Below are 14913 nucleotides of genomic sequence, written 5' to 3'. Positions count from 1 at the left end.
GTTGGAGAGGAGGGAATCACAGAAGTTCAGGAGGACCAGGGTTAGATCAAGCAGGGCATGAAAAGTAAGTGGTCATTCATACATAGAGTTATTGAAGGAATGGAATGTTCATCCTAAAAATGAGGAAGCTTGGGTGGATACAAGAGCCCACCTCCAACTTCAGAAAGGCTGTCACATGGACTTGAAGTTGGGCACACCCAGCAGCCCCCAGAAGGTCAGAACAAGGACCAGTGAGTGAGGCCACAGGATAGCTGTTGGCATGGGCTGAAGACAGAGTGGCTTCCTGGCAGCTCTCCACACTGGAGTGCACAGCAGGGATCAGCTCCCAGAGCTGCAAGGAGGAGCATATAGAAGTCAGATTTTGGAATCAGACAAATCTGAATTCAGACCATTTTCCCTTTTTTGCTTATTATCTGTGCTTCCTTGGGCCACTTTACTTTTCTGTAAATTAGAACCAACACCTATCTCCTTAGATTCTTCAATAGATATGTGAAATACCTAGCACTGTGCCTAGCACATATAGGGTATTAATAAGTGGCAGTGATGATGATGTCAATGGTGATGATAATGGTGGTGATGATGATGGTGATGATGGAAATGATGGTGATGATGATGGTGGTGATGGAGATGATGGTGATGATGAGAAGGAGAATGGTGATGATGATGATTTACCAACACTAATCACAGTAAAATTATATTTCTGGATGACAATGGCTGTATAGAAGGAATCCAAGCACCAAGCAAGGGATAGAACTAGAAGGCCACTAAGTTCTCATCAAAAATTTGATGAGAAAATGAAGTACAAGGTAGCACACTCATTCCATTGACATCACCACCCCCTCTGTTGATTCTCCTGCCATGGGAGGGTTAGACAGAGACAGTGTTAGAGACAATAGTTTGGAGACTTTCATGCCACCAGGTACAGACTCTGCACAGGGAAGCCCTGACCCAGATGGGGGTTGACTCTGTGACACCCATGTTCTGGGTAGCTACAGGAGTCAGGGAGGCAATGGATGGTCAGCTTAGGGAAGGTTCTTACTTCTGTCAATATTTCCAGGACTCCCACATACCACAACAGCCCACACAGTCATGTCAGTGGTCCTTAGATCAGAAAGAAACAGACACTCTCTCACCCAACTCCTCTCATTTAGCACATAGGAAACTGAAGCAAAGGATGAGAAGGGACTAGCTTAAGGTCACAGGGAAGTCCAGGCATCCTGACTTCCAGTCTCACTCAAGTGGAACTATTGTACCAGTTATCACATGATTGCCTCTCAGCTCCAAGTTCACTCTTCAACACTTGATCTATAATAGTAGGTTAAAATTTTTTAGGTATTTCTCCTTTACAGTGAGAATAACATTAAGCTTTCTCAGCAAAAAGTGATTGAGGAACACTGCAGGAGGAAGGGACTTCTCCCGCTAGTTTCACCAGCCTCACAGTCAGTCAACAGGATGGATCTAAGGACATCTGGCCATACCTGGCCCCATCCATGACCCCAAACATGCATTCTCTCATGACTTTGCAGCCCCATCCTAACCTGGTGATCACCCTCTGGTGATCCTCCCCCACCAACACCAGCACACAGACTCCCTCTGCTTGCCTTCATGCCCAGCCACCAACTGCTCCTTGCTGCAGCAGAGGGTTGTCCCCTGCTTGCCTGGGTCCTGCAGACCAGCTCTGACCTAGCAAACCACAAAAAGTCTCTGCCATCCAGGGATCTACAACTACCTTTTCTCTGAGGTCCAAACCATCCTTGAAGAGCTAGAACTGTTCCAATGTTGTCCTTCCTTGAATACTCTTCTTCAGTCCTAGGGGACCACATAAAGTTTCCTTTATCTTACAGTTACTCTTTATTATAGTTTAATCATGTTTGATATTACACTTGCCCTGCCTAAATCACCATGTGGTTTCTATCTCCTGATTAGACCCAAGTGAATACACTGTCAACACTTGTGTTCTAGAAGGTAATTGAGAACAACCCTTTGACCCCTCCCCGAGGTCAAGTGACCCCATTGCCCTGACAAACCACTCATGCCATGTGCCACATTTATACATACACAGCCTGGCTACAAAGGCAAGCTCCCATCCAGCTGACTCTTATTTTATAGAAATCTTTTATTTAAAGGTCTTGGCTTAGTTCCTCTTAGGCCTATCCTACTTTCCCTTGCACTAAGAGAAGTTGCTATTTATTTAACAATTCTATTAAAGTTCCTGTGGATTATCTGGGGTTTTACCTTATCTCAGCCAACCTCGACACTGCTCCAGTTTTAGAAAATGCGTTCAGCTGCTAGAAACAAGGATACAGAAAATAAGGTCTTAAACCAATTAAAAATTTATTTTTCACTCAAATAAGAGAAGTCTGAGAGCAGGAAGTCCTGAGCTACTATGGTAATGTCAACCTTAAAAGTAAAACAGCCAGTTATTTTACCAAGAAAATTTATCTTTATTCAGTTTATTCAGAAATAGCAAAGGAATTGCAATTCAGGACATGCAAGCTATGGCGAACAGGAGCTCAAAGTAGAGGAACAGTGTTTTACAGACTAAAGGAGGAAATTGGGAGGGGTTGCTTTGAATGACAGCCCACTGGAGGAAAGCAAGAGTTCAGGGTGGTGACAGTTTCTCATTGGCTAAGATGTTAGTGGTGTTTTCTTATTGGCTGAGTTTGTTGCTGGGCAAAGAGAAATTCTTCCTTCCTCCTGCTGGGGTAGTAAAGTAGGCTTCCTCCTGTTGGAAATGCAAAATATTTCTCTTACCCTTCGAGTCTTCAATTAAGGACTGGTGATATGGTGTTAGAGCTTTCCCTCTAGGGCTTCCTAGCTCCGTTTTTAAAAAGATTTTTTTTTATTCAGTTTTACAGGATATGCACAAAGTTGTCAAATGCCCAGTTTCCCTCTGTTTTCACTCCACCATCCACAGTGGCACATGACTTTATCCTAAAGTTTACCTCAGGTTACATGTTGGCTGCTGGAGTCCCAGCCCTTGAGAGCTGCATTTTGGGGGGATCCCATCAAAGAACTTTCTGGGATGCTGCATCTATCCCCTCCACTCATAGTTCATTGATCACCCCCATCTGCAAGGGAAAGCCACTCACAACAGCACTAGCTTCTTGTTACTAATAAAGAAGGGAAGACTGGATTCTTGGGTAGATGACTAGCACCTTTTCCCATAACCAGCAACCAGGGAATTTAAATACAGACAGAGAGAGCCTGAGGCTAGAGTTCCAATGATACAATTTCCTTCAGAAATCCCCTAAGTGGGAGGAGGAAAGAATCCCTTCTCACCCAAGTCTGCTTTTTAAAATAGTTAAAAATAATAAAATAGCAGCAGGTATTCATTGCAGAACAATTTCTTTAAATAGAAAAAAAAAAATCCCTGTTAATCCCATCATCCAGTGTGATATTTGTTTATCATTAAAAAAAAAAAAGGTATTTATTCTTCATTCGCTATTCCAGGCACAGAATTTCTTAAAACCCTTGTCATTTCCTACATAAAAGCCAAAGGGGCATCTTTTGTTACAATATTTAGTTTCATTCCCAGTTCCTGAAATAACTCCAGAGCATAAAGGTGAAATGGGTGTCTTTTGTTTTTCCCAACAAGCCCCTTTCAACCACACCAGAGTTCATGTTAATGAATGACTTTTGGAAAGCCCCTCAGATGGGGACTTGTTGCCAAGGGAACTAATCAAAGGTTAGAGGGTTGGAACTTTTAGACCCACCTCTAACCTCCTGGGAGGGGAGAGGTGCTAGAGATTGGTTTGATCACTAATAGCCAATAATTTAATAAACCCTGCCTACATAATGTACCCGGGATAAAAACCCCAAAATTAACGGGGTTCTGAGAGCTTCTGGTTTGGTAAACAGAAATGCAGCCAAGTGCTGGGAAGGTGGTACACACTGACTTCCTAAGAGATGGAAGGCCCTGTGCTTGAGACCATAACACACTTGGCCTTATGTATCTCTTCATCTGGCTCTTCATATCCTTTAATATCCTTTGTAATAAACCAGTAATCTAAAAAGTAAACTGTGTTTCTTGAGTTCTGTAAGATGCTCTTAGCCAATTAATCAAACCCACCGAAGGGGTTTTGAATTGGAATTGGAATTGAAATACACAATGGAAGGGGTTGTGGGAACCCCTAATTTATAGCCAATCATCAGGAACAGAGGGGACCCCTTGGATTTACAACTAGCATCTGAAGTGGAGGGAGTGGTTGAGAAGTAGAGAACAGGCTTCTGGGATTGAGCCTTTAACCTATAAGATCTGATGATGTCTGCAGGTAGAGAGTGTCAGAATTGAGTTAAATTGTAAGACATCCAGCTGGTTGATGGTGAAGAATCACTTGGTGTGGGAAAAACCCACACACCCAGTGTCAGAAGCGAAGCGTTGCTATAGCAGAGGATTGAGAGCAGAGGAGCCTACGGAGGGTGCATTTTTACATTAAAAATGGATTCAAAACTGTTGGTATTCCTGCATACTTCCTCCTGGGATTTCTTTTTCTCTGTGTATCTTTAGAAAGTACTTTATATCCAGATTATCTATATGTTGTTTTTTTTTTCTCTCACCCCCTATTCTACCAGTATCTTCCCATCGTGAATTACTTTCCGACTGTCGTGTTTTTAATGCCTACAATTACATTCCATCATGGGGTTGTTCTAACAGCTGTAGCTAATCCCCCATTGTTAGGTGTCTAGATCTGAACGTGTCTGTTGTAAATGATGCTGGATGACTGACTCTTCACATAGATCTTTGCCTCCATCTGATTCTTTCCTTATAATGGATTCATGGACTTATCAGGGCAATAGCTATGGGTATTTTCCAACATTTTTATTGAAGCAAAATTGAAATACAGTATCATATTAGCTTTAGGTGTACAACATAGTGATTCAGCATTTGTATGTACTGGGAAATGATCACCATGATAAGTCTAGGTACCATCTGTCCCCATAAAAATTTAATACGATATTACTGGCTATATTCTATTCCCCAAGCTATGCAATATACACCCATGACTTATTTATTTTATAACTAAGTATTTGTAGGTGAGTCTTTTTAAGGCTTTGGATTTGTTTGGTCAAATTGCACTCCCAGAGGCTGACCTGGGTGTCACTCCCCATGTGGGTTTAAGAACGTCCTCAAATGGGTTTCAGATGCCCTCCTCCCCTCCTTGGACATCAGCTCTCCGACTCCAGCTTCAGGCCCCTCTCCCCTCTTTCCCTAGGGAAACACAATGGGAAAGTTTATATTCTGAAATATCTAATCAGGTATTTATCTCTAAGTACTTTAAAAAGTCAACATAATTACTCTAGTCCCATTAAGTTTAATTTGCAGCAAATTATGTATTTAGCATGAAGTTGGGGTTGCTTTCCTGGCTGCTGGAGGTAGGGTCTGGCTGTTCACAATGGGAGCCCGCAATGCCAGTGCAGGCTGGGGGGTGGAGGAGGGAGGTGGCACAGTCTGGGGGCCTCTCTTGGAGGGTGTTATTTCCATGGTGGCAGTGGGTGGAGCCTCAGTGCCTCTGATTCCCTGTCCCCATCTCCAGAGCCTGCTCTGCATTCACCTGCAGCAGATAAACCTAGTAGTGGGTGGTTCTGCTTCTCCACCGGGGGGTTCCCCAGTGCTTGGGGGTTTTTCTAGTGTCAGGGGCTTGTGTAGGGCATATGTAGAGCAGCCTGGAAACTCCAGGGACTTCACACCCCAGGGGCAACCCTCAACCAGTGAGGAATGGAAGTGAGTAGATAGATGCCCAGCTTGACACGGAGCTTCCATCTGAGGGATAAGTTTGAGGCACATCCCATACACACCCTCAGAGGGTCCCCAGTAGGACTGGGCTCACAGTGTGGCCTGCTCTGATTCAGTTGTTGGGGCTTTTCTCCCTCCTGGCCCCTGGCCCCTCCTCACTGTGCCTCCTGGGATCACCTCTTACCTCAGCCACCTGCATTTTCAGAGGAAGCCAAACCCAGAGAGTAATGAATCATTCCAGAGCAGCAGCAGCAGGGGGCAGATAGAGTGGAGGGTTGCAGAGGACAGGACAGAGGCCATGAGGGTGATGGGTAGAATGGGGAAGAATGAAACCAGATTTTTTCCCCCTTCAAGCCTTTTGAGACCCTATGCACAGGGTACAGCTAATCAGCCCTGAGCTGTGGAAACAACACTCATTTACTACCTCACCGTTGTGGCTATGGGTCTGTCTGCCCACAGCCTCACTCCCGGTCCAGCCACTGGACACCTGCCTTCTCCCAAGGGTGCAATATCCCTCCTAACTAGTATCTGAGGCCCTTCTGACTCCCATGCTCGCAGTTCTTTTACTTCCCAGGCCTCCATCTGGGGCCCAAAGCCTACTGGGAGATCTGTCTGATGTCATCTTTCAGCCAGGTGGCCTGGCCTGACAGTGACCCCATCTCACCCATTCCTTGGCCAGGCACCAGGTCCTCTTGGGCAATTCTCTACCCCCTGTCCTGGGCTGACCTTCCTTCTCCTGATTTTAAGGCTCCTGCCCTGCATATCCTCCTGTGACGGTTCATTTTATGTGTCGACTTGGAGGGTGATTTGGGTGAGATTAATGTTTAAAGCAGTACACTTTGAGCAAGGAGATTGCCCTCCAAACTAAGGGTGGGCCTCATCCAATCAGTTAAAGGCCTGAATGGAATAAAAAGACTGGCCTCCCGCAGCAAGAAGAAATTGTCCCTCAGACTGCCTGTCTAGGTTTGCTGGTATGCAGGACAGATTCTGAACTTACCAGCTTCCATAATTTCATGAGCCAATTCTTTATAATAAATCTCTTTCTACATGCATATACACAGCCTATCGATTCTGTTTCTCTGGAAAGCCTGACTAATACACCTGCCCAGACCAAGAGCCCAAGGTCCCCAGGGCTGTTCTGATATTGAGCAGGCAGCCTCCCAAAGCCAACTGTCCTGGCTCCGAAGGCCACATGTTTGCTTAGCTCCTTCCCTTGTCCCAGAATTCTGCCCTCACTCTCCTCCTCCCAGTAAGCCACTTTTTAAAAAATCTCATCTCAGGCTCTGCTTCTAAGGAATGCAATGCAAGCTAATTGGTAGTAAGAATGGTCCTAGGGAGCAGGCTCTAAGATGAAACTGTGGAGATGTCACTGATGACCCCATCATTGGTGACAGGTAGATAGCAATAGCCCCTAACCGGTGGTAGCAGCGCCATCATGAAGACATCCCCCTGTGGGGAACAGGGGAACAAGTAGAGGGGGTGCACTGGCTTGAGGCAAGGTCTCTGGCACCAAGACGTGTAGGAGGGAAAATAATGAGAAGGAAATTATAATTGTCAGCTCTTGTTAAGCACCACTGATACATGAAGACTGAGAACTATAGACTCAGATTTATTAATCTGCAATTTGAAGCAAAGTGTTCATCAGAAAACCTACTTGGCAACATACAAGAGACTCCAACTTTGTAGCCAGAGACCAGGCAAAGGATGTCACTGTAGGAGTGACCGAGCTTCCAAGAAGGATAAACTCTCTGCCCAGGAAAGTCTCTTGTGCCAAAGTCGGGGCCCTGAGAGACCAGGAGTAAGTGTCTGAGACTTGGGGTGAGGATATGTGGATGGATGGACTGGAGAAACCAGACTCCCCTGCACCTCCTGGGCCTTGTTGAAAGACGAAAACCCCCCTCGCTGGAAGACCATACAAGGCCTCATGCGAGGAGGTGCCTGACCTCTCTTCTTCTTCAGGATTGGCCCCCTACCTCCCCTTTGGCCACCACACCCATAACCAGGCTCAAATCTGAGCATAACCTATCTCCTAAAGCAGCAGGCATGCCATGGAGAGGAAGAGATTATATACCCAAGGAGCAGCAAGACTTGGCGACAAGGACCAGGAGGAATCAGGGAAGTGGCCTGGAAATGGACTGTGGAGGTGCTGAATCAAGAAGGCCAGAATCCAAAGCTGGACAGGGCAATGTGTTGCTATAGGGGGACTGCCCTGGGACACTGGATTGATCATTCTGGGAAGGGCCTGTTCTGGAAGAGGCCACTCTGGGGATGCCAGGACCCCACAATGACAGATGCCATAATTATCATGGTGAACAACAAGCTTGGATGGCAGCATTATGAAATTTAAAAACTTCAGCATGAAAAGACACTAGTAAAGGGCACCTGGCACACAGTAGGTGATCAATAAATAATTGTCAAAGGGGACACCTAGGTGGCTCAGTTGATTAAGTGTCTGCCTTCAGCTCAGGTCATGATCCCAGAGTCCTGGGATCAAGCCCCACATTGGGCTCCCTGCTCAGCGGGAAGCCTGCCTCTCCATCTCCCACTCCCCCTGCTTGTGTTCCCTCCCTCGCTGTGTTGCTCTCAGTCAAATAAATAAAATCTTTAAAAAAAAAAAAAAAAGAAAGAAAGAAAGAAAAGACACCGGTAAGAGATTGAAAAGACAAGCCACGGACTAGGAGAAAAAGATGTGCAAATTATGTATAAGATAAAGGACTTGTTTCCAGAATATATAAAGAGCTCTCTAAACTCAATAACAAGAAAATAAACAACCTGATTTTTTTAAGTGTGCAGAAGACTTGAACACGTATGGATGGCAAATCTGTACATGGAAACATGGACGCAAGCCACAGCAAGATGCCACTGCACACGTAGAGTTGTGACTGTCACAGACAATGGATGTGGAGAACCACAGGTCCACACACCGCAGGTGGAGACAGGAAATGGTGCAAGTGCTCTGGAAACCAATTAGGCAGTTTCTTAAAAAGCTAAACCTGCCTCCTACTATGTGACCCGCCATTCCACTTCTAGGTATTTTACCCAAGAAAAATTAAAACATGAGTTCACACGAAGACTTGTACACAAATGTTCATAACAACTGTATTTGTTAACATAAAAAGCTGGAAACAATCCCAAAGCCCAACACCTAGTGAAGATATTAATAAATTGTGGTCTATTTGTATAATGGATTACTACTCAGCAATAAAAAGAAACAAAATATTTATTCACATACCAACAATGGATGAAGCAAAAAATAATTTGGCTGAGTGAAAAAAAAACAGACAAAAGAGTACATGCTTTATAACTAGAATATAGTTTTTATTTTTTTTTATATTTTATTTGTTTATTTGACAGATAGAGATCACAAGTAGGCAGAGGCAGACAGAGAGAGAGAGAGAGAAGCAGGCTCCCTGCTGAGCAGAGAGCCTGACGCGGGGCTCGATCCCAGAACCCTGAGATCATGACCTGAGTCGAAGGCAGAGGCTTAACCCACTGAGCCACCCAGGTGCCCCTAGAATATAGTTTTTAATATATAACTAGAATAGTTATATAAAGTCTGGAAGATGTAAATTACGGTAACAGAAAGCAGAGAAGGGGAACAAAAAGGGAAAAGGTTGATGAAGGTAGATGGCTCTCAACTTGTGGTCCACTGGGACTGGGAGTTCTTTCTCTTGTTGAGCTGAGTCTCTGCCTATCTCATTGTCTTTCCAAACTATCCTCTCCTGAAGTGCATGTCAGAGGGACCAGGCAGGATTTTCTCATGGCAGGGATGAGGGGATGCCTCCGCCACTCAGGCAGATCTCCAGGAAAGTTACAACAGCTGCCAGCCCAGGGCCATCCTGGGTAATGGACAGCCTCTCCATGTCAGCTGGGAGATGGGCCCTTCCTTAATCTACTGCCATGTCATTAAGACAGAAAATGTTTGCTCCATGGGGCTCCTGATGGCCTTTAGCAACTGCAAGTTAAATACCAACCAGGAAGGGCTGCTGGGGGCTTAACACTCTCCTTCCTGCACAGGCCTAGGCCTCCGTGGATGGGGCCACAGATCACTGGCTTGGACTCTCAGGAGCCCTGGGCTCTCATTTCCTGGCTCTTCTTACCCTGGAAGTGAGTGGGTGGCCATTAGGGCAGAGGGAGGACAGCCATCTTTGAGGCTCTCCGCTTGGGTGTTTGTAGTTAGAGGACCCTCCCCCAGGCTGACCAGAAAGCAGAGCACTGGGGGACCCACCCTGGGAGCTGGGTGATGGGCCACTCCCTGAACCTCTTTGTGCTGGGTTCCTGCAGAATGGAGAGGCTGGATGGGCCTCCAGGCTTTGATATTCAAGGGTCTGTGTTTCATGGCAAGTAGAGCCTGATGATCTTCCCTGAGAGGACTGATGTGACTGTGTCCCTCAGGTCCCTGCACTGAAGGGGTGCATGCGGCAGCCCTTCATGGGGAAGGTCAGCCCTGGGGACAGAGAAGAGCAGGTGACCTGGGTGGGCTGACAGAGGGCAGAGAGCCCCTGTTACCCCACTGGGAGCCCATCATTGTGCTGGGATTCCCCCCACCACACACACACATGCACACACACACACACACACACACACACACACACACACTGTCCAGGCCAGCCTCACAACACAAAAGAGAGAGGTCTCACCTTGACACCTCACCTCTTTCCTCCCTGCTTTTGCACAAGCAGACCCCCCCCTTGCATGCCTTCCCCTCCCCTAGCCAAATTCTACACAGCCCAACGCCTGCCTCCTCCAGGAAGTCTTCCCTGATGTCTCATAGCCAAACCCCTCACATCTCCACCCAGCTGGCCCTCTGGTTGTTTCATTGTCCAACCCAGTTTTAGATTTTGTGCTGCGAGGCCCAGACCCAAACATCAGCTCGTCTCATTATCTCTCCAGGTTAATCGATATTTCCAGGGCACTGGCTTGGAGCCAGGCACTGTGAGGGCCATGGAGGGGATGAGAATAAACACCCACCGAGCACCTGCAGATGCCTCTGGGCCCAGTCAGCCCATGTGGGGTCTGGGCGGGCTCCTCACTCTGTCGGGAGGATGAGGACCCAAAGCCCAGAGACAGGAGAGGCAGCTCAGGTCCCACAGTGAGTCAGAGGCTGGGACGCAAACCCAGACCAGACTCCACCCCACCCCCATTACTTGCCCCTGAAACTCTCTTTTAGAATTATTAATTAACTGTTTTTTTATTCATTGTTATCCATTAATTCATCCCTTCATTTGGTCAACTAATACTTATAGAACTCTGATATCGTATTCCAGGTGACATGAAAGACTACATGAATCAAGTTGGGTTGGTTTTGTTTTGTTTTGGTTTGATTTGGTTTGCATTTTTATTTCGGTAAATGACATGTAGCATTGTATACATTTAAGGTATACATCTTGCTACTTTGACACATTTATATCTTATAATATGGTTGCCATTGTAATGATACTTATGGCACTTCATACTTTTAGTACACTATTGCTGCCTTTGTCCCAAATGCTGTACATGAAATCTCTATTTCAGTAACTCATTAGAATTCTGTAACCGTCTACACCATCAACACTGTACCCCCACCTCGAGCCCCCAGGAACCACCATTTCACTCCCTGTTTTTGTTCTTCTTTTCACATGTTTGTTTGTGTTTTTTTTTTTTTTAAGATTTCAAATATAAGTGATATCATTCAGTCCTTGTCTTTCTCTATCTGGCTTATCTCCCTTAGCATAATGTGCTCAAGGTCCATCCACGTGGCTGCAAGTGGCAGAAAAGCCTCCTTTCTCACAGTTGATGAATATTCCATTATGCAGATGGACATTCATCCACCGATGGGCCTTTGGGCTGCTTCCCCATCTCGGCTATTGTGAATAAGGCCGCAGTAAGCATGGGGGTGCATACATCTCGTCGAATTCCTGTTTTCGTTCCCTTTGGGTACATTCCCAGAAGCGGAATTGCTGGCTCATATGTATGGTAGATCTATTTTTAATTTTTTTGAGAAAATTCCATATTGTTTTCCATAGTGGTTGGACTGATTTGCATTCCTACCAACAGTACTCAAGGGCTCCCTTTTCTCCACATTCTTGCCAACATTTGTTATTTCTTCTCTTTTTGCTACTAGCCATCTTGAGAAGGGTGAGGGGCTACTCACGGTGGTTTTGGTTTTCCTTTCCTTTACCGATGGTAGGGGATGCAGAGCGTGTTGACCGTGTTGATGTCCTTTTTGGAAGAATGTCTGGAATTCCCTAAACCCCCTCAGCTGGGGCAGGATTGCTCCTGGAGCCTGGAGCTCTCTGGTCATACAGGTGTGGCTCAGGTGGCCACAGCTGTGCAGACAAGGTTAGGGGTGGGCACAGAGCAGCAAGGCAGGGTCCCTTGGAAAGACCGGGGGGGTGGAAATAAAGCACCTGGGGGGACTGCAAACTTTTAAGGGGGTGCTCCCTCTCAGAGTCTGCTTCTCACTGTCACCCCTCTGTGGGCTCTCCAGTGATCCACCAGGGACTCCAGACCCCTGGCTCTCTACTTGCCTGTCCTCTTTCTCTAACTGCCTCAGGGTCTGTCTGTAGCCACGGGACAGGATTAATCTGTCTTTAAGCTTCTGGTTCCAGATCTTCTTTTCTCTTGCCTTCCTGGGCTGGTCCCCATACCACCAAATTTTTCAGAGAAATATTAAAGGAACAGATGGTGGTCACGGATCCCAGGTGGTGGGAGAGCCAGACCTGGCCCCAGGACTGGCTCTGGATGATAAATCCCATCACTTGGAGGTGGTAATGGCTTTTCCCACAGATGTGTTGCAGCATGAGAGCAGAACCTGCTTGTGTGGTAGTGTGTGCGCATGCGGGGGCCCTAAAGCTTTATGTTTGCAGGCCCAGACTCCATCTCAGGCACTGTCCTGGGGCTCCTAGGGTGAGTTGCCAGTTTGTTGATAAAAGCTAATCATGGCTGACAGCTTGTTACCCCACCCTCTGCTGCCCCTGGGTCAATGAGAGAGAGAGAGGGAGAGATGAAAGAGAAAATTAAACCCCAAGATCCCACAGCCAGAAGGGTCCCAAAGAAACAGAATCTAACTCTCTTGTTCAGTTGGGGAAAGATCAGTGACAATGTGTGTGAGGTGCCTGGCAAAGAAGCTGAAGCCCCAAGTCCAGGACCTGGTGCTGGGCCGCAGAGGTGCTGCTGACCCCCACCCTCTCCTGCTACTTACTGATCAGGGTCTCTCCAGGGCTTCGACATTGAGCCTACAAGTGAAGCCAAGTGACCTCTGGTATAGTCAGAGGGTGGGGGGAGCAGACTGCCAAGCTCTGTGGGCAGCAGTTTGCATGGCTCATGACCAACATGCCTAGAGGCTTGTCACAGGTGCCCAGGGTGAGTCAGGCCAAGGGCTAGGTTCCTCCCAGCATCTCTCTTAGTTCCTTGGCCAGCAACTCCATAGCTCTCTCGCAATTGTCCTGGCATTTTGCCTTCTCTGGTTTCCTAGGATCATTCCCCATCCTTGTGCATGGTGAAAAGGACTCAGTGATTTAGGACATAGACAGGACCCACCATCAGAGAGGGACATGAGGAAAGGTTTGTCCAGGAGGCCAGAACAGGGGGCCATAACCTGACCCCAGCTCCTGAGGCCTCCCTGGGTCCCATGATGCTAGAGAGGGTACAGCCCTCTGATCCCACACCCAGGAGGGAAGAAAAGTCCAGGTAAGACCAATAGGGTGATGGTTAAGAGCTAGGGTTCCAGAATCAGACAGACTGGGGTTCAACTTGCTTATGGTGTGACCTTGGGCAAGTCTCTCCACCACTCAGAGGACAGACATCTTATCTGCATAGGCCCCACTCTGAGCTCTGGGACATTGGGGCTCCATTCATATTCACAGAGAAAAGAAATTATTCTCTATCTAATTAATCTAATTAGAAGTAATCAAGTTCTGGAGATGTGTGCAGCAGGGTGAGTGATTAGGAAAAATTACCTCCCTGCAAACAGTTTAAATGTAATTTTTTTGGTTCCACAATCTAAAAACCAAATAAATAAGAGTGAGTGAGCTCTCTGTCCCAAACCCCTCTGGCAGAGAGCTCCCTGAGGTGGGGACACGAGCCCACAGAGAGGGGGAGACTACCACCATATTGGCAGGGGGCATGGTAGACCTGCTGAGACAGTCCTCCATACGTTCTAGAAGAGCTGTACCACCTTAAGACTATGACCCACACCTTTGGGGACAACCCCAGTCATACCTCAGGCCAGGCATCTCCCACACACCCAGTCATGTTCATACACACTCATATTCTGAGACAAATGACACATCTGTCCTTGAACTTCAAAGTATTCTTATATTCTACTTCAATAGACCTCAAGAGAACCCAGAATTCTTAGGAGCCAGAGAGAGAGAGAGAGTAACATCATGTGTGAGTGTACTCCTGTCTCTGTTGGGTTTGTCTCAGTTGGAACAAGTGGGTAGGCAGCAGTACCAGTGGCCTTCATTAGAAGAAGCTGGAGAAAGCAGCCTGAAGGATGACACCAGGGTAGGGCAATGCTTAATCCAAAGGGGTAACTCCCTGACAGCACTTACACTGTGTAGACCTTAAGGGACCTTAAACCGTCCCTTAAATCACACTCCTTCCTTCTCCTTCTTCACAAAGGAGTAAGTCCTCAGGTTACTTCAGGACTCAGGACCTCTTTACTGAGAACAGTGCCCTATCCAGGCCATCCATCATTTAGGGAAGGGCAGAGCCTGGAGATTAATTATTTTTAGCCCTGCTGAATCAGGTAGACTGGTGCTTCCAACCACACCTTTCTCAGCCTGCCCTAGTCTATATGGGGAACCTCATTAGGAGCAGACAAACTGGGAGGAGGACTGTAGAATTGGTGGGGGGGAGGCCCTTCGCTTGGCCAGTTGTCTATTGGTGGGGAGAGGGAAAGAAACATTCTTCGGAGGAGCTGGAAGGATGACAGGACCTCCTCTTCCCCAATATGTGCCTTTGGGTTTAAAGAAGAATAATCATGACTCTACTCAGAACCATAAAGCCCAAAACCCAGAATCTAGAATTATATAATCCAGAACCAATACCCTAGAATCCTAGATCCCAGAACTACAGATTGTAATACCTAGAACCACAGAACCTAGAGGTAGAGATCTCAGATTCACAGAATTGTAAACCCAGAAATTTAGAACCTGGAGTCGGAGAATCCAGAGCCATGGAATCCAGAA

Source organism: Neovison vison, chromosome 2 (genome assembly GCF_020171115.1).
Source record: "Neovison vison isolate M4711 chromosome 2, ASM_NN_V1, whole genome shotgun sequence".
Taxonomy (NCBI): domain Eukaryota; kingdom Metazoa; phylum Chordata; class Mammalia; order Carnivora; family Mustelidae; genus Neogale; species Neogale vison.
This window is presented reverse-complemented; position numbering follows the sequence as displayed.